Here is a 19,922-nt window from a genome sequence, read left to right as displayed (position 1 = left end):
CTGTCCAACTCGAAGCATAACTACCCGCACTATCAGAAGATCTGCTATGGTGTGTACTTCGCCTCCAAGAAACTCAAGCCCTACTTTCAAGAGCATCCCATCACGGTCGTATGCACTGCCCCGCTCGCCGAGATCATAGGCAGCCGGGATGCATCCGACCGAGTGGTGAAGTGGGCCATTGCGCTGGCTCCTTACATGATCTACTACCAGCCCCGCACCGCCATCAAGTCCCAAGCATTGGCCGACTTCCTCGTCGACTGGGCCGAGACCCAGTACCTGCCACTGGCCCCCGACTCCACCCATTGGCGGATGCACTTTGACGGATCCAAGATGCGCACCGGCTTGGGAGCCGGCATCGTCCTCACCTCTCCCAAAGGCGACAAACTCAGATACACATTGCAAATCCATTTTGCCGCTTCCAACAATGTGTCCGAGTACGAAGCAGTCATACACGGGCTCCGGCTAGCCAAGGAACTCGGCATCCGCTGGATCCTGTGCTATGGCGACTCGGACTTGGTGGTCCAGCAATCATCCGGTGACTGGGACGCCAAGGACACAAACATGGCAAGCTACCGCTTCCTCGTTCAGCGGATCAGCGGATACTTTGAGGTGTGCGAGTTCCTCCACGTGCCACGGGCCGACAACGAGCAAGCAGATGCCCTGGCACGAATAGGATCCATCTGGCAAGCTATACCAACCGGCGTCATGTCACATCCCTAGTCTGGTATGACCTAGACTAGCTAGTCATTTGTGCATCATGTTTAAATTTCATTTAAATTTGAAATGAGGATTGGTGGAACCCTCAGAATCATTTCGAAAATGACCCAAATAAAAATTTCTCCAAAAGGGTCCAAGAAAATGCTCATGTTGCCCTCTGAAAATATTGGACAGAGATAAAAATCAAAACAATATTTTTAGGAGCTCATGGACATTTATTTTGGCCATTTGGATTAATTCGATAAATATTTGCATTGGAAAGATATTTCTATATATATGAAATATGGTCCAAAAATTGTGCCTTTTGTTGAGGAGCCCTGGAATAATACCCTTAGCCCCTATGAAAATTGGCATAAGCAAATAAAATGGTTTAGTATTTTATTAAACCAAACAAATGTCAGAAAAAAAAAATAGAAAAGGGAATTAAAAAAAAACAGGAAAACCTCACCTGTGCTTACCTGGGGCTCTCCCCTGCGCAGCCCGGCAGCAGCAGGCCGGCCCAGCCAGGAGGTGGCCCAGCCCACCAGGCTCCCCCTCCTCTGTCGTCTTCCTTCCCGACAGGGGAACGGAGTGTGGCCGGCGCGCGCGCGCGCCACCGCGCCACGCCTCCTCCCTCCCTGCCTGCCTGTCCTCCCCTCGCCGCTCTGGATGGACCGCATGTCGCCACGCAGCCGCCCCGGTCCTTTTCCCCTCCCTCTCGCTCATCCCCTCCTCTGGCTCCCCCTCACTCCCACCGAACGCGGCCGCCGCCGCCGACGAGAACCACCACGGCCACAGCCACCCCCTCGCCCCTCGGTTGTGCCCACGAGCTCCGCGACGTCGTCCTCGACCCCCTCACCGAACCACGCCCCGCCGGAAGCCCTGCAGCGTCGACTTCGAGCTCTTCTTCAACCTTCGGCCGCCGGTGACCTCGTCTTCGATTCGCGCCGTCTAGGTCGTCCCCAGGCCCACTGAGCTGCGCTTCGACCTCCCAGTGAGCTCCTCCGTCGTTTCCCCCTAACCCCACGGCCTAGCGCTCGTTGTAGCACCACTTCCCATGATGCCCGAAGCACACCGCCGCACGAACTCGTCGCCTACGAGGCTCCGGTGGCCAATCGGCCCCGTGCATATGCCCGTTGGCTTTGTGGGAGCCTGCAGAACGCGTTGTTGCTACCCGTTGATCCTCCCGTGCACGGTGTCACCGTTTTCATCGGCGCCCGAACTCCGGCGACCGCCAAAGTCGTCGCCGGCGACGTCTCCGGCCACCCCGAGCTCAACCATCACCACCAAGAGTTGCGGCTCGTTCCCAGGAGCTCGTAGATGCTCTCCGCCTCCCGTTTGGTGGCCGTAACGTGCAAATGCACTTCCTCCGCCGCGCTCGGCCTCGCCGGCGGCTAAACGCCGGCGAGTTGACCGGGTTTGAACCCCCAGGGTCGCTGACCAGTGGGCCCGACCCCCCCTAACCTTTTAATTAAATTAAATTAACCCCTGTTAACCCCCCTGTCACTGACGTGTGGGTCCCACACGTCAGGTCTGACCCTGGACAGCCGCGTTGACCACTGACGTCGTGCTGACGTCATGCTGACGCAATTATTTATTTTCTGGAATTAAAATAATTCAGAAAATCCAGAAAATGTTTTAAACTTCAAAAATTCATAAAATTTCAACCGTAGCTCAGATTTAAATAATTTATATATGAAAAATTATCAGAAAAATGCAATCTTTCCATCTGTACTAGTTTCATGCATGACAAACCAACTTATACATGCTGAATATGGGAAAACACATTATGGCATATTAAGAGATTTAATTTAGTAATGCATTTGAACCTTTGGTTCAAATGGACTTCAAACCAAATGGTTACTAGTTGCATTAGCTCAACAGCATCACATCTACATGCCATATTCATGCATCATATTGTTGCATATGATTGTGTATTGATTGCCGGCACCGTTCCTTCTCGATAGGTCCTACTCCGGAGACGTCCAGAGTACCTGTCTGTGAAGCAGTGCCTCCCTTGTTGAATTACCAGGCAAGCAAACCCCCCTTGTTCATTTCGATAAAACCCTACTCTCTCGCTCCTGCTCTCAGTTATTGCATTAGGACAACAACGATTCATCTGCTACTTTGTGCTGCGGTAGTTGAACCCATTCCTCTGCATGACCTGTCATTGCCACAGTAAATAGTTGAAACCCACTAGCATGTGTAGGAGTTGATTGAAGCCACTGATGTGTTCCTACCATGCTATGCCTGCTATTGCTTAAAGTTGTGTCAGGTCTGGTTCATTGGGAATGAATTGGAGTGATACGATATGTTCTTATGCTGAGAGTTAAGTGTGTGAACACGATTTGGTAAAGATAGCGGTGAGAGGCCATGTAGGAGTACATGGTGGGTTGTCTCACTGGAACCGTTCTTAAGCACTGAGTTCTATGTATGTTGTCCAATGACTCGATACTACCACACATTGGGCTCCGGGCGCTCCAAGCCCTCTCGACTTATTAATCAACTTGATCTCTGTCCAGGAGTCGCAACTAGTTTCTGGTGTTTGTAGGTAGTGTTAGTAGTCTACCAAGTGGCACCCGGCCAGGTGGGCTTGGGACAGACTAGGCACCAGTGGCACGGTGTACCAAGCGTAGATCCATCCGGCGAGGTGGGCTTGGGAACCCTGCACACATCGTTTGGGGCCGTGAGTGAAACCCCGGCCGGATCTCCTTGCGGATGGAACCCGAATAGGCGATAAACCTGGATTAGAGTCTTGTGTGGTTAGTCAGGTCGTGGCCGACACCCTCGCCAGGCTTCCGCTTGAAGGTTGCCGAGATACATGACGTGTACATGGCGGTAAGTGGCGAGAGCGTGTGTGAAGAAGTACACCCCTGCAGGGTTAACATGATCTATTCGAATAGCCGGGTCCGCGGTTATGGACTTCTTGGATGCTTACATGGTACATAGACAACTTGAAGTGGATACTATAAAATGCTCAAGACAAGTGTGAGTGCTATGGATGGCCTTCTCGTAGGGAGACGGGGATGAATCCATAGTAGTGTATTGTATGGTGATTAGTGGACTCATGTACGTTGTTTCACCTCCAGAGTTTCTGGTAGTCGTAGAATAGGATAGCCACAGAGTCAAAGCTGGCTTGCTGCAACCAAACCCCACATTACCCTCTTGGTACAAATGCATGTATGATAGGATCTGATGTAAGTCTTGCTGAGTACCTTTGTACTCATGTTGCTTTATTTATGTTTTTGCAGCGGAGACTTCGGTCTTACTAGTGTTCTCGTGGACTTCGACTAGTAGCTAGTACCTCAGCTACGATCTTGATCGGATGTTGTAGATAGTCAGGCTCTTCAGCCTTTTTCATTTGTAGATGTCTGTACCCAGACATGTAATGCTTCCGCTTGTTGCTTGTATGCTCTGTATGATGGGTCTTGTGACCCCTGTTTGCAATAATTGCTATGACGGCTCTTCTGAGCCTTTATCTATATGAGTTGTTGAGTTATGCTGTGATGCCATGTTGTACAGCACATACTTGCATGTTATGCGTACGTGTAATGTGTATTGCTATGTGTGGGATCTGACTATCTAGTTGTTTATTCTTAGTAGCCTCTCTTACCGGGAAATGTCTCCTAGTGCTTCCACTGAGCCCTGGTAGCTTGCTACTGCTCCAGAACACTTAGGCTGGCCGGCATGTGTCCTTCTTCGATCCTGTGTCTGTCCCTTCGGGGAAATGTCACGCGATGAATACCGGAGTCCTGCTAGCCCGCTACAGCCCGGTTCACCGGAGTCCTGTTAGCCCAGTGCTACAGCCTGGATTCACTCGCTGATGACCGACACGTTCGATGCTGGGTCATGAATGCCTGTCCCTGTAAGTTAGTGCCACTTTGGGTTTACGACTAGCCATGTCAGCCCGGGCTCTTTATCATATGGATGCTAGCGACATCATCATATACGTGTGCCAAAATGCGTAAACGGTCCCGGGCAAAGGTAAGGCGACACCCGCGGGGATACCGTGCGTGAGGCCGCAAAGCGATATGAGGTGTTACATGCTAGATCGATGTGGCATCGAGTCGGGGTCCTGACAGCTTTGGTATCAGAGCCTGACTGCCTGTAGGTTTACCAAGCCATACTAGTCGAAGTTGAGTCTAGAAAATCTTTAGTTATGTAAGGGAATTGATTGTGGGTTGGAACGTAAGGCTCTTTTACTCCTTATACCTCATGACCTTCTGATCTGAGTCGCCCTATCTTTCCGACGGGGTTAAGGAACTAGGCTTCTCTTCCGTCTATCAGGATCACGTGTTACTACTCCGTAGTTCCATAGGATTGGTTGATCAGAGTCATACCCCAGTTTCGAGTACTTCCGGTGTAGTCTGTTTAGTACTATCCCAGAACCTTGAGTGGTGATGTTGAGTTGTTGTACTACCCCATTTTTAGTAGGATGTCTCAATCTGAGCATTTTACTGCCGTTATGCTGCCGGAATTTCCCTAGGAGTTCGAGTGATACTAATCCCTTGTCCTACATTCTACAGTCCATAGTTGATGCTGATTCCGTCGCTGGTTTCGTTTCACCAGGATGTCATCAAGTTCTGTTGTTCGTAGCCAGAACCACGGAGATGGTAGGGATGAGGATCCTCCCGACCCGCTTTCGTTGACCGAGTTCATGCTAGAGATGGAGAGGAACAAGCGTGAGTCTAACCGTTTGTTGGCACATATCGAGGAGAACACCGCACATCAGTTCAAAGGGTCTGCTACCATTCATGATTTCATTCGCTTGCACCCACCTACTTTTCATCATTCCATCGAGCCACTCGATGCAGATGACTGGCTCCGTAGCATCACTCATAAGCTGTGTTCCGCGAGCGTAGCTGAAGATGACAAGGTCACCTATGCCACATACCACCTGGAAGGTCCTGCTAGTCTTTGGTGGCAGAACTATGAGGCTATGCTTCCAGCTGGCCAGATTCCTACCTGGAAGGATTTCGTTGAGGCTTTTCGCGAGCATCACATTCCTGAAGCCCTCATTGATCGCAAGAGAGAAGAGTTCTGTAGTTTCACCCAGGGTAAGATGGCTGTTGATGCCTATAGTAGAGAGTTTGAGAACCTCGCCCGTTATGCCACAGAAGAGGTGTCCACGGACGCCAAGAAGCAGGCTAGGTTCCGGAAGGGTCTCAACCCCAAGTTGCGTCGTGATCTCCACCTGCATCATTGTGATACATTCCAAGCCCTTGTGAACAAGGCCATCAATGCAGAGACAGCTCAACTCACTTACGAGGAGTCTCGTAAGCACACTCGTGCTTTGGGATCTTCCTCCGGTTCTAGCTCTCAGAAGCGCCGGATTTGGGTTCCAAACTCCGCTCTTCCACCAAAATATGTACCGAGGCCATCTTGTGTGACACCTCATCAAGTTCAGCAGTATGCTCCACCCAGGCCTATTGGTGGACCGCCTTCTAATACAGGTCCACATCCTACCTCCAAGATTTGTTACAAGTGCGGAGAGCCAGGCCACATTGCCCGTCTTTGCACTCAGTCCAGAGTTGGTCCACCCCAGCCCGAGAAGTCTATTGGCCATGGTAAGCCATCACGCAAGATGATCAGTGCCAAGTCAGCTCCCACTGAACATGTACGTGTGCATCACGTCTCAGCTAAAGCCGCTCATGATGATCCAGATGTCGTTCTTGGTACACTCCTTGTCAACTGTCATCCGGCATCGGTTTTGTTCGATACTGGAGCGTCTCATTCCTTCATTTCTGAAAGCTATGCCCGCTTGCACGACATGTCATTTTGTGATATGCCCTCTCCACTACTTATTCAAACTCCTGGATCCAAATGGCAAACTTCTAGGATAAGTTATGGCAATGAAATCCTTGTGGACAGACTTGCATTCCTTGCCTCCTTGATATCTCTCAAGTCTTCGGATATTAACATCATCTTGGGTATGGACTGGATGACAGCTCATCATGGCAAGATTGATTGTTTCACCAGGTCTGTTCAGCTCACACACCCATCTGGCAAGATAGCCATTGTCTCCACTAGAGTTGCAAAGCGTCAGCTCTATTCCCTTAATGCCAGCCCTTCTCCAGACCTTGAAGTTATCCCGGTAGTCCGTGACTTTCCGGATGTCTTTCCAGAGGAACTGCCAGGTGTTCCACCTGACAGAGATGTAGAGTTCGTCATAGACCTTATCCCAGGAACAGCTCCAATCTCCCGGAGACCCTACAAGATGGCACCCTTAGAACTAGCCGAGCTTAAGAAACAACTCGATGAGTCCTTGCAAAAGGGTTTCATCCGTCCTAGTTCTTCTCCTTGGGCTTGCCCCGTCCTCTTCGTCAAGAAGAAAGACGGTACGGACCGGATGGTTGTAGATTATCGTCCTGTTAATTTGGTCACGATAAAGAACAAGTATCCGCTTCCCAGGATGAACGACCTGTATGATCAGCTCGCTGGATCCTCAGTCTTTTCCAAGATGGATTTAAGGTTAGGCTACCATCAAATCAAGATCAGAAATGGGGACATTCCCAAGACAGCTTTTGTCACTCGTTATGGCCAGTACGAGTACACGGTCATGTCTTTTGGTCTAACCAATGCTCCAGCTACATTCTCCCGCTTGATGAACTCGATCTTCATGGAGTACTTAGATAAGTTCGTCGTGCTTTACCTCGATGATATTCTTATCTACTCGAAGAACGAGGAAGAGCATGCCGAACATCTTAGACTTGTGTTAGAAAAACTTAGAGAGCATCGCCTTTATGCCAAGTTCTCCAAGTGTGAATTTTGGTTGTCAGAAGTGACCTACTTAGGTCACGTAATCTCTGGTAAGGGCATTGCTGTCAATCCCGATAGAGTTCAGGCTGTTCTCGATTGGACTCCACCTGAGACCGTTAAACAAGTTAGGAGTTTCCTTGGTCTAGCCAGCTATTGTCGCCGCTTTGTTGAAAACTTCTCCAAAGTAGCCAAACCCCTCACGAAACTTCTCAAGAAAGATAAAAAGTTCGAGTGGTCCCCACAGTGTGAGTACAGTTTTCAGGAACTGAAAAGACGCCTGACTTCTGCTCCCATACTTGTGCCACCGGATTTCACTAAAGACTTTATTATCTACTGCGACGCCTCACGACAGGGACTAGGTTGCATTCTTATGCAGGATCGTCATGTGATTGCCTATGCATCTCGACAGTTGCATCCACATGAGGAGAATTATCCTACACATGATCTAGAGCTTGCAGCCGTAGTCTATGCACTCAAGACCTGGCGACATTACCTCCTTGGTAAACGTTGCGAGATCTACACCGATCACCAGAGTCTCAAGTATATCTTCACCCAACCAGATTTGAACCTTAGGCAAAGACGTTGGCTGGAGTTGATCACAGATTATGATCTAGGAATTACCTACACCCCAGGCAAAGCCAATGTCATGGCTGATGCTCTAAGTCGTAAATCCTATTGCAATAATCTCATGTTGCAGCAAGGCCAACCACTTCTCCATGAGGAATTCTGTAAGCTTAACCTTCACATTGCTCCCCGCGGATTCCTTTCTACCTTGGTGGCGAAACCTACCCTTGAGGATCAGATCATCTCTAACCAGAAGTTTGATAGGGGGGTTATCCGCATCAAGAGAAACATTAAGAAGGGAGTTGGTGGATGTTTCTCTATGGATGATCGTGGTGTTGTTTTCTTTGAGAATCGCTTGGTGGTTCCCAAGAATCAACATCTGCGACAATTGATTCTTAAGGAGGCGCATGAATCCCCTCTCACGATTCATCCCGGTAGCACTAAGATGTATTAGGACCTACGCCAGAGGTTCTGGTGGACTAGGATGAAGAGAGAAATTGCTGAGTTCATTGCTAAATGTGACGTTTGTCGTCGCGTTAAGGCAGAGCATCAAAGACCTGCTGGCACCCTTCAGCCTTTAGCTATTCCTGAATGGAAATGGGATAAAGTTGGTATGGACTTCATCACCGGCTTTCCCAGGACCAAGAGAGGGAATAACGCTATCTTCGTAGTCGTTGATCGTCTCTCCAAAGTGGCTCACTTCCTTCCTGTTCGAGAGAGTATCACTGCTAGTCAGCTTGCTGACTTATATATTTCTCGAATAGTGTCACTTCATGGTGTTCCACTAGAGATCAATTCAGACCGTGGCAGTCTTTTCACTTCTCATTTCTGGGAGAGTTTCCAAACTGCCATGGGAACCCATCTTTCCTTCAGTACCGCTTTCCACCCTCAGTCGAGTGGTCAGGTGGAACGGGTCAATCAAATTCTCGAAGACATGCTCAGAGCTTGCGTTATCTCATTCGGTATGGATTGGGAGAAGTGTCTTCCTTTCGCCGAGTTTGCTTATAACAATAGCTACCAATCCAGCCTCAAGCAAGCTCCTTTTGAGGTTCTCTATGGACGAAGATGTCGAACACCTTTGAACTGGTCAGAAACCGGTGAAAGACAATTCTTTGGACCGGACATGATCCAGGAGGCAGAAGAGCAAGTTCGCATCATTCGTGAGAATTTGAAAACAGCCCAATCTCGTCAAAAGAGTCAGTATGATCGTCATCATAAGGATATGACTTATGAAATTGGCGACCAAGCTTACCTTCGGGTTACTCCTTTGAAGGGTACCCATCGTTTCGGTATCAAGGGCAAGTTGGCTCCTCGTTACATTGGTCCTTTTCGTATTCTCGCTAAACGAGGAGAGGTTGCCTACCAGTTGGAACTACCCCCACATCTTTCTCGAGTTCATGATGTCTTCCACGTCTCTCAACTCAGGCGTTGCTTCTCGGATCCTATCCGTGGAGTGGACCACGAAACGCTTGATCTCCAAGATAACCTCACATACCGAGAGTACCCAGTTCGCATTCTTGATCAAGCAGAGCGTGTCACTCGACGTCAGAACATCAAGTTTCTCAAAGTTCAGTGGTCTCATCATTCCGAGAGAGAAGCTACTTGGGAGCGAGAAGATCGTCTTCGACTGGAGTACCCCGCTTTCTTTCCGTCGACCCCTGAATCTCGGGACGAGATTCTGTCAAGTGGGGGCGAGTTGTCACATCCCTAGTCTGGTATGACCTAGACTAGCTAGTCATTTGTGCATCATGTTTAAATTTCATTTAAATTTGAAATGAGGATTGGTGGAACCCAAAGAATCATTTTGAAAATGACCCAAATAAAAATTTCTCCAAAAGGGTCCAAGAAAATGCTCATGTTGCCCTCTGAAAATATTGGACAGAGATAAAAATCAAAACAATATTTTTAGGAGCTCATGGACATTTATTTTGGCCATTTGGATTAATTCGATAAATATTTGCATTGGAAAGATATTTCTATATATATGAAATATGGTCCAAAAATTGTGCCTTTTGTTGAGGAGCCCTGGAATAATACCCTTAGCCCCTATGAAAATTGGCATAAGCAAATAAAATGGTTTAGTATTTTATTAAACCAAACAAATGTCAGAAAAAAAAATAGAAAAGGGAATTAAAAAAAACAGGAAAACCTCACCTGTGCTTACCTGGGGCTCTCCCCTGCGCAGCCCAGCAGCAGCAGGCCGGCCCAGCCAGGAGGTGGCCCAGCCCACCAGGCTCCCCCTCCTCTGTCGTCTTCCTTCCCGACAGGGGAACGGAGTGTGGCCGGCGCGCGCGCGCGCCACCGCGCCACGCCTCCTCCCTCCCTGCCTGCCTGTCCTCCCCTCGCCGCTCTGGATGGACCGCACGTCGCCACGCAGCCGCCCCGGTCTTTTTCCCCTCCCTCTCGCTCATCCCCTCCTCTGGCTCCCCCTCACTCCCACCGAACGCGGCCGCCGCCGCCGACGAGAACCACCACGGCCACAGCCACCCCCTCGCCCCTCGGTTGTGCCCACGAGCTCCGCAACGTCGTCCTCGACCCCCTCACCGAACCACGCCCCGCCGGAAGCCCTGCAGCGTCGACTTCGAGCTCTTCTTCAACCTTCGGCCGCCGGTGACCTCGTCTTCGATTCGCACCGTCTAGGTCGTCCCCAGGCCCACTGAGCTGCGCTTCGACCTCCCAGTGAGCTCCTCCGTCGTTTCCCCCTAACCCCACGGCCTAGCGCTCGTTGTAGCACCACTTCCCATGATGACCGAAGCACACCGCCGCACGAACTCGTCGCCGACGAGGCTCCGGTGGCCAATCGGCCCCGTGCATATGCCCGTTGGCTTTGTGGGAGCCTGCAGAACGCGTTGTTACTACCCCTTGATCCTCCCGTGCACGGTGGCGCCGTTTTCATCGGCGCCCGAACTCCGGCGACCGCCAAAGTCGTCGCCGGCGACGTCTCCGGCCACCCCGAGCTCAACCATCACCACCAAGAGCTGCGGCTCGTTCCCAGGAGCTCGTAGATGCTCTCCGCCTCCCGTTTGGTGGCCGTAACGTGCAAATGCACTTCCTCCGCCGCGCTCGGCCTCGCCGGCGGCTAAACGCCGGCGAGTTGACCGGGTTTGAACCCCCAGGGTCGCTGACCAGTGGGCCCGACCCCCCTAACCTTTTAATTAAATTAAATTAACCCCTGTTAACCCCCCTGTCACTGACGTGTGGGTCCCACACGTCAGGTCTGACCCTGGACAGCCGCGTTGACCACTGACGTCGTGCTGACGTCATGCTGACGCAATTATTTATTTTCTGGAATTAAAATAATTCAGAAAATCCAGAAAATGTTTTAAACTTCAAAAATTCATAACATTTCAACCGTAGCTCAGATTTAAATAATTTATATATGAAAAATTATCAGAAAAATGCAATCTTTCCATCTGTACTAGTTTCATGCATGACAAACCAACTTATACATGCTGAATATGGGAAAACACATTATGGCATATTAAGAGATTTAATTTAGTAATGCATTTGAACCTTTGGTTCAAATGGACTTCAAACCAAATGTTTACTAGTTGCATTAGCTCAACAGCATCACATCTACATGCCATGTTCATGCATCATATTGTTGCATATGATTGTGTATTGATTGCCGGCACCGTTCCTTCTCGATAGGTCCTACTCCGGAGACGTTCCAGAGTACCTGTCTGTGAAGCAGTGCCTCCCTTGTTGAATTACCAGGCAAGCAAACCCCCCTTGTTCATTTCGATAAAACCCTACTCTCTCGCTCCTGCTCTCAGTTATTGCATTAGGACAACAACGATTCATCTGCTACTTTGTGCTGCGGTAGTTGAACCCATTCCTCTGCATGACCTGTCATTGCCACAGTAAATAGTTGAAACCCACTAGCATGTGTAGGAGTTGATTGAAGCCACTGATGTGTTCCTACCATGCTATGCCTGCTATTGCTTAAAGTTGTGTCAGGTCTGGTTCATTGGGAATGAATTGGAGTGATACGATATGTTCTGATGCTGAGAGTTAAGTGTGTGAACACGATTTGGTAAAGATAGCGGTGAGAGGCCATGTAGGAGTACATGGTGGGTTGTCTCACTGGAACCGTCCTTAAGCACTGAGTTCTATGTATGTTGTCCAATGACTCGATACTACCACACATTGGGCTCCGGGCGCTCCAAGCCCTCTCGACTTATTAATCAACTTGATCTCTGTCCAGGAGTCGCAACTAGTTTCTGGTGTTTGTAGGTAGTGTTAGTAGTCTACCAAGTGGCACCCGGCCAGGTGGGCTTGGGACAGACTAGGCACCAGTGGCACGGTGTACCAAGCATATATCCATCCAGCGAGGTGGGCTTGGGAACCCTGCACACATCGTTTGGGGCCGTGAGTGAAACCCCGGCCGGATCTCCTTGCGGATGGAACCCGAATAGGCGATAAACCTGGATTAGAGTCTTGTGTGGTTAGTCAGGTCGTGGCCGACACCCTCGCCAGGCTTCCGCTTGAAGGTTGCCGAGATACATGACGTGTACATGGCGGTAAGTGGCGAGAGCGTGTGTGAAGAAGTACACCCCTGCAGGGTTAACATGATCTATTCGAATAGCCGGGTCCGCGGTTATGGACTTCTTGGATGCTTACATGGTACATAGACAACTTGAAGTGGATACTATAAAATGCTCAAGACAAGTGTGAGTGCTATGGATGGCCTTCTCGTAGGGAGACGGGGATGAATCCATAGTAGTGTATTGTATGGTGATTAGTGGACTCGTGTACGTTGTTTCACCTCCAGAGTTTCTGGTAGTCGTAGAACATGATAGCCACAGAGTCAAAGCTGGCTTGCTGCAACCAAACCCCACATTACCCTCTTGGTACAAATGCATGTATGATAGGATCTGATGTAAGTCTTGCTGAGTACCTTTGTACTCATGTTGCTTTATTTATGTTTTTGCAGCGGAGACTTCGGTCTTACTAGTGTTCTCGTGGACTTAGACTAGTAGCTAGTACCTCAGCTACGATCTTGATCGGATGTTGTAGATAGTCAGGCTCTTCAGCCTTTTTCATTTGTAGATGTCTGTACCCAGACATGTAATGCTTCCGGTTGTTGCTTGTATGCTCTGTATGATGGGTCTTGTGACCCCTGTTTGCAATAATTGCTATGACGGCTCTTCTGAGCCTTTATCTATATGAGTTGTTGAGTTATGCTGTGATGCCATGTTGTACAGCACATACTTGCATGTTATGCGTACGTGTAATGTGTATTGCTATGTGTGGGATCTGACTATCTAGTTGTTTATTCTTAGTAGCCTCTCTTACCGGGAAATGTCTCCTAGTGCTTCCACTGAGCCCTGGTAGCTTGCTACTGCTCCGGAACACTTAGGCTGGCCGGCATGTGTCCTTCTTCGATCCTGTGTCTGTCCCTTCGGGGAAATGTCACGCGATGAATACCGGAGTCCTGCTAGCCCGCTACAGCCCGGTTCACCGGAGTCCTGTTAGCCCAGTGCTACAGCCTGGATTCACTCGCTGATGACCGACACGTTCGATGCTGGGTCATGAATGCCTGTCCCTGTAAGTTAGTGCCACTTTGCGTTTACGACTAGCCATGTCAGCTCGGGCTCTTTATCATATGGATGCTAGCGACATCATCATATACGTGTGCCAAAATGCGTAAACGGTCCCGGGCAAAGGTAAGGCGACACCCGCGGGGATACCGTGCGTGAGGCCGCAAAGCGATATGAGGTGTTACATGCTAGATCGATGTGGCATCGAGTCGGGGTCCTGACACGTCGCCCTCCAACGCCTCCTCAAGCCGTCTATCAAGCCGTCTCCAGAATCCAGTTCCATCTTCGTGCCGCCTGACCCCGACGCAGTCCGATCCGACTTCGAGAACCAAGCAGGTGGCTCGGGGACTTCGACACCCGGCTCGGGGACTCCGACAGCTGGCTCGGGGACTGCCATAGTCCAACCTGGCCCGGGGACTGCTGCAGCCGGCCCAGGGACTGCACCAACACAACAGGCGGCGGCCGACTCCAACTCCTCACAACCCAGCCCACCCACCCTAGTTGCAGTAGCCGTTTCGGCGATAGAAGAAGTCACAGCTCCATCATGGGCCGAGCCCATCCTCCACTTCCTGATAAACAGAGAGCTGCCGACTGACGATATCTTGGCAATACAAGTCCAACGCCGATCCGGAGCATACACAATAATGAATCGAGAGCTTGTTAGGCGTAGTGTTACTGGAGTCTTCCAGCGCTGCGTCGAGCCAGAGAAAGGCGTAGCAATCCTCGAAGACATCCACCAAGGCGAATGCGGCCACCATGCCGCCTCAAGGGCACTCGTCGCCAAAGCTTTCCGCCATGGATTCGTTTGGCCCACTGCTTTGGAGGATGCCAAGGAGTTAGTCAAACACTGCAAAGGGTGCCAAATCTTTGGCTCCAAGCAACACCTGCCGGCTTCTGCACTCAAGACCATCCCCCTCACTTGGCCCTTTGTCGTTTGGGGGTTGGACATGGTCGGCCCATTCAAGTCGACGCGCGGCGGCATGACACATCTGCTTGTCGCCGTGGACAAATTTACCAAGTGGATTGAAGCAAAGCCGATCAAGAAACTGAATGGGCCGACTGTCGTGACATTCGTTGCAGACATTACAACCCGGTATGGAGTACCACACAGCATCATCACCGATAATGGCACGAATTTTGCCAAGGGAGCACATGCATGTTTCTGCGAGAGATAGGGCATCCGACTGGACTTAGTGCCTGTTGCCCACCCGCAGTCAAACGGCCAAGTCGAGTGAGCAAACGGCCTCATCCTCGCCGGCATCAAGCCCCAACTGGTCATGCCGCTGGAGCGTTCGGACGGCTGCTGGCTCGACAAGCTGCCGGTCGTCCTTTGGAGTCTGCGCACTACCCCGAACAAGTCAACCGGCTTCACCCCTTTCTTCCTTGTATATGGTGTCGAGGCTGTCATCCCAACTGACATCGAGTTCGACTCACCTCGGATCACCATGTACACGGAGGCGGAGGCCAAGGAAGCACGAGAAGACAGCGTCGACTTGCTGGAAGAAAGCCGGCTGTTAGCCCTCAGCCGGTCCGCCATCTACCAGCAGGGTCTATGCTGTTACCACAATCGGAGGGTCAAGTCAAGATCTTTCCAAGAGGGTGATCTTGTGCTCCGGCTGATCTAGCGAACAGCCGGCCAGCACAAGCTCTCGGCCCCTTGGGAAGGCCCCTTCATCATCAGTCGGGCTCTAGGCAACGACTCCTACTGCCTGATCGACGCACAAAAGCTGAAGGCACGCAAGAGAACCGATTCCGGCAAGGAGTCGGAGCAACCATGGAACGCCAATCTTCTCCGAAGATTTTACATTTAAAATGCAGTATGTACCATGCTACCTTTTGTATTAAGTATGAGACAATGGGCTCCCCAAGAAGTTTTTCGGGGACTACCCTCTTTTATCTATGAATGCCGGGTATCATACCCATGGCTATGTCACTACATTCATTTTTTCGTCCGGAACCGGGTTCGACTAGTCGGCCCGGGGACTTGCCGCCTTGAGTTATGTCCAAGTTCTACCTGCAGTCAGACAAGTAATGTGCCGGCACCCAAGCCCTCTCTTGTGAAAGTCGCAGCTCGAAGAATCGGCTGTCCGACTAGCAAGAGCCAAAGGCAGAAAAGGGGGCCCACATGAAAAACGGCTAAGGACTAACGAACCTACATAACACAAGCCGGCTCCCCCCCCCCAACTGGCTGTCGAAGCAGCGGTTGGCCGGCTTCCCTTCTTACTCTGCTACAATCTAAGAAAGCTTGAGTACTTGCCCTCCTAGACGGCCAATTCCTTACCCGGCCACAGACTGCAGAGCAGCTGTCCGGCTGGGAAAGGCGGCGACCAAAGGAGGGTGGCAAAGGAAAACAGCCCAAAGATAATAAGCAAGTAGGAATGGAAGCCAAGCACATGCATGATTATATTTACACAAAAGGCCTTCGAGAGGCTGGCATTCGACAAAGTTTGAATACACCCCCAGTGGGTGGAATTGCGCAAAGTTAATAAAAGTTGTTCAAAGAGTGACAAGAAGGAAAGTAAAAACGGCGAGTCAAGCCAAGGGAGCAACCGGGGCATCGGGAAGATCGGTGGAGACCGCAGTGTCGGCTGGAGGAGTGGTCGGCTGGCGAATCTCGACCTAATCGTCACCTGCGGCAAGCGGTGCATTAGCGCGCGCCTCGTTGCTGGAGGCATGATCAGGCTGAAGCTGGCTGGCTGCTTCACCATCCGGCACAACGTCTTCGCTGTCTTCCTCCTCCTCCTCTTCGCCCTCGTCGCTGGAGTCGATCTCCTCTGCTGAGTCTTCACCGTCCGCCGGGTTCAGCCCGAACCATTCCTCCGACTGCGCGACGCCGTCTTCATTTACCTCCGGAGCAAAGGCGCTGGTGTCGGTGAAATCGGCGATTGCCGAGGCACGCTGGATGATAGCCGGCCGCACCGCCTCCAGCTCCTCGTCAGCCTCATGCCGCCAGGTGCGCAGCTGGTCCAAGTTCAGCCCAGGATACCAAGCCCGGACGACCTCCAGCGCCCGTCGAGCACCAGACCGCGCTGCTGAAGCCTTTCAGGCCTCGAGGCGGCCGACTGCCACCTCCAGTCAGTCGGCAGTACGGCTGGGGGTGCGGGGAATCACCTTGCCAGGCCAGAGGGCGGCCAGTACCTACGCTCCAGCATGCTGAAGCCGGCGGAGCATGCGGTAGGCCGGCTGGAGGCCGGCTTGGATCGCTAGAAGCTGCTCCTCAAGCGACCGGTCGGCGTCTGGTGCGACCTCAACCCCAGCTTGCCGCCGAGCCTCATGGTGAGCTTCGATGGCTTGGTTGGCGACGACGGAGTATCCGGGGAAATATTATTCACAAAGAAGAAAGAAATAGAGCAAGTCAGAAGATAAACCGAATTACAAGGACAGGTAAAGAGGTGAAGAAGAAGGCGGCCTATCGTCAATCAAATCCTCCACCCGGCCGTAGCCTTCGCTCAGAGCCTGCCTCACCTCGGCCCAGCTTGCCGCCTCGGTATCATACTCGGCTTTGAGGGCGGCCTCGCTGTCCTGCGCCGCCTTCAGGGCCGCCTTGTGGCTCTCCTCCTGGTCGGCCAGTTTCTTGGCCAGACGATCACGCTCCTGAACCAAGGCATTGAACTCGCCCTCCCTGGTGCGAAGGGCGGTCTGGGCCACACCCAGCTGCTGCCTCAAGTCGGCATTGGCTCCTGCCAATATCAAGGAGAAGAAATTAAGAAAGAAGTCAGCAAGAATGATCCGACCCGACTGCTCAGCAGTCGCCCCGAATCTTGGGGACTACACCCAGTGGGTGCGCTGACGCGCCCCCACATGAGATAAAAAGACAAAGCACTAACGCCGGCTCTCCGTCAGATTGGTGGCCTTCTGGTTCATCTCCCGGGCCTGGGATTTGAAGGTAGCGGCGTGGAGGTTGTGATAATCCTGCAAACAGGACAAAGGTGCGAGCAAGATGGGTCATTAAAGCAAAGTCTTCTGAGAAGTTCCAAGCCGCCTGCTCAGCAGCCAACTTGGAACTCGGGGACTACACCCACTGGGTGCGCTGATGCGCCCCCACGAAATAAATCAAGAGCAAGATAACTCACCCGAATGACCGACCGCATCGTGAGAAACTCTTGGGTACACTGCTTCAGCGCAGTGGCCTGAGCCTGAAGCCGACTATGGACATCCTGTGCTGCCAGATTCAGCGCTGCTGTCCCATCGCTCGGCGTCCACCCTGGCGAGCCGGTGTTGGCCGTCTCCAGGTCGTGCGACAACGAGCTGGAGCCGGCGGCCCTCTGCGGGTCCGGCTCTGAAGCCGCCCTCCCCGCACGTCGACGAGTCGGCGACAAGACCACAAGATCCGCCCTTGCAGTCGGCTCGCCCCCAGACGGCTGCTCAGGCTGCACCTCGGCTGGCCGATTTGGCATGTCCCGGCTGACGAAGGCGGCACCACCTCTCCCTCCGGGACGACTACGTCGCCTCCCTCCCTCTCCATCACCGGCGGGTCACGGCCGGTTTCCTCCGGCAGGGGCACCAGGATGTCGGGGGCCACGGTGCGGAGGGGGATGACGAGTTGCGGAGGCTGGCTACGCAGGGCCTCCGCAGCCCTCTCTGCGGCCTCGGCCTTCGCCTGGGCCTTGGCCGCTGCGTCGGCCTGCGCCTCAGCTGACTCCGCCGTCGTCTCCTAAGCCGCCTCGGTGGCGGCTGCCCTCCACTCCTCCGCCTCCCGCTCCTCCCGCATCTCCCGCACGTTCCGCTCCGTCGCCGCTTGGAGCTCGGTGCGAGGGTCTACGCGGCGGGAACTCGCAGATCCTTCCGCCCCGCCGACTATAGAGGCCGTGGTAGTCCACTCAAGAGAAAGCGGAGCCCTGGTTGGTAAAACAAGAAGAGACTTAGAAGAACATTGACTGAAGAAAGAAATAAAGTCGTGCGAGAGTCAATACTTACGCCGAAACCGCCTGTGGCTGCTTCACCACCTTGCGGAAGCGGGCCGCCTTCGCGACCGCCTCATCCCACTTAGTCGTCGCCATGGAACCCTTGGGCTTGTTCGGCCGCCCGCCGAAGAGAGTCGGCGCCGCCCGGCGTTTCTGTGCGCCGCCCCTCGTAGCCAGCCCGCAGGAAGGGCCGGCACCTTGATGGTCGGACGACGGCTGGTGGCACGGATTAGGGTCGGCCTCGTCATCGTCAGGCCAGTCATCAAAGCCGGCGGTGAACCCGGAGCCGCCTGTCTCGCCACCTCCTCCTACTGGATCATCTTCTAGGGCGGCCGCCCCCAAGTCGGGGTCGTCAAGGTCATCCACCACGCGGTCAGGGGCGAACTCGCGTTCCGCCCCCACGGTCCCGGCCGAATGATGAAGGAGGGGGTTCTGATTAGAAAAACAAGCCGACTGGTCAGAGGCCGGCCAGAGAGAATTCGGCAACAAGAAAAAAGGAAAAGAAAGAAATCTTACCATAGGCGGGGGGTTGGCACGAGAATACAGCTCCTTGCCATACTGCCACTCCTTGGTGAGCTTGCAGTTGGCAATGTAGTTCACCATGTAAGATACCTCGTCGTGAGGCATCTCCCTGGTGCTCAGCCGGCTTGGGTCGAAGCGGCCGCTCATCTGGCAGATCAGATGAGGTCGGCCTTGGAGCGGGAGTACCCGGCGCTCGACAAAGGCAGCTATCAAGTAGGACCCAGTCAGACGCTCCGACTAGATCAGCACCCGAAGTCGGGTGACGGCACCAACTCCAGCCGGCGTCAGTGACCTGGCCCGAAAGGAACACGAGGGCTGCCTCCCAGGCGGCGGGCCGGCTACGTAAGCCAGCAAGTTGACATAGTTGTTGTGCGGAGCGACGTTCTTCACGTAAAAATAAGACTTCTGCCAGAGCTTCACCGACCGGATCAGCGCGATGGACGGGAATTGGTTGTCGGCTGCGGATCTCCGGATGGCGATGAAGGCGCCGCATGGAGCCGGCATGCCTGCGACAACCGTGCCGAGCTTGGACTGGAAGAACTCCCCCAGAGCTCGATGGTGGGGAGGACACCGAGGAAACCTTCGCACAGCATGACAAAGGCCGACAACAGCACCACCATGTTGGGTGTAAGGTGGTGCGGCTAAAGATGGTAAAAATCAAGAAACGAGCGGAAGAAGCAGCTCGCTGGAAGGCCGACGCCGCGCAGGCAGTGCGAGTAGAAGATCACTCGCTCGCCCTCCTCCGGCGCCGGCGAAACCTCCCTCGCCAGCACGAGGCGGACCCGCAAGAGATCTTCGCCCGGCAACCGTCGTGTCTTGCGGAGGAAGTTGATGTGGTCATCGCGGACGTTGGAGCCGTCCCAGGAGCTCGACATCGGGGCCATGGCGACGCAAGGGCGATGGAAAGCGCGGCGACGTAGAACTCGTGGTGCGG

This window comes from Triticum dicoccoides, chromosome 7B (genome assembly GCF_002162155.2).
Source record: "Triticum dicoccoides isolate Atlit2015 ecotype Zavitan chromosome 7B, WEW_v2.0, whole genome shotgun sequence".
Lineage (NCBI taxonomy): Eukaryota > Viridiplantae > Streptophyta > Magnoliopsida > Poales > Poaceae > Triticum > Triticum dicoccoides.
This window is presented reverse-complemented; position numbering follows the sequence as displayed.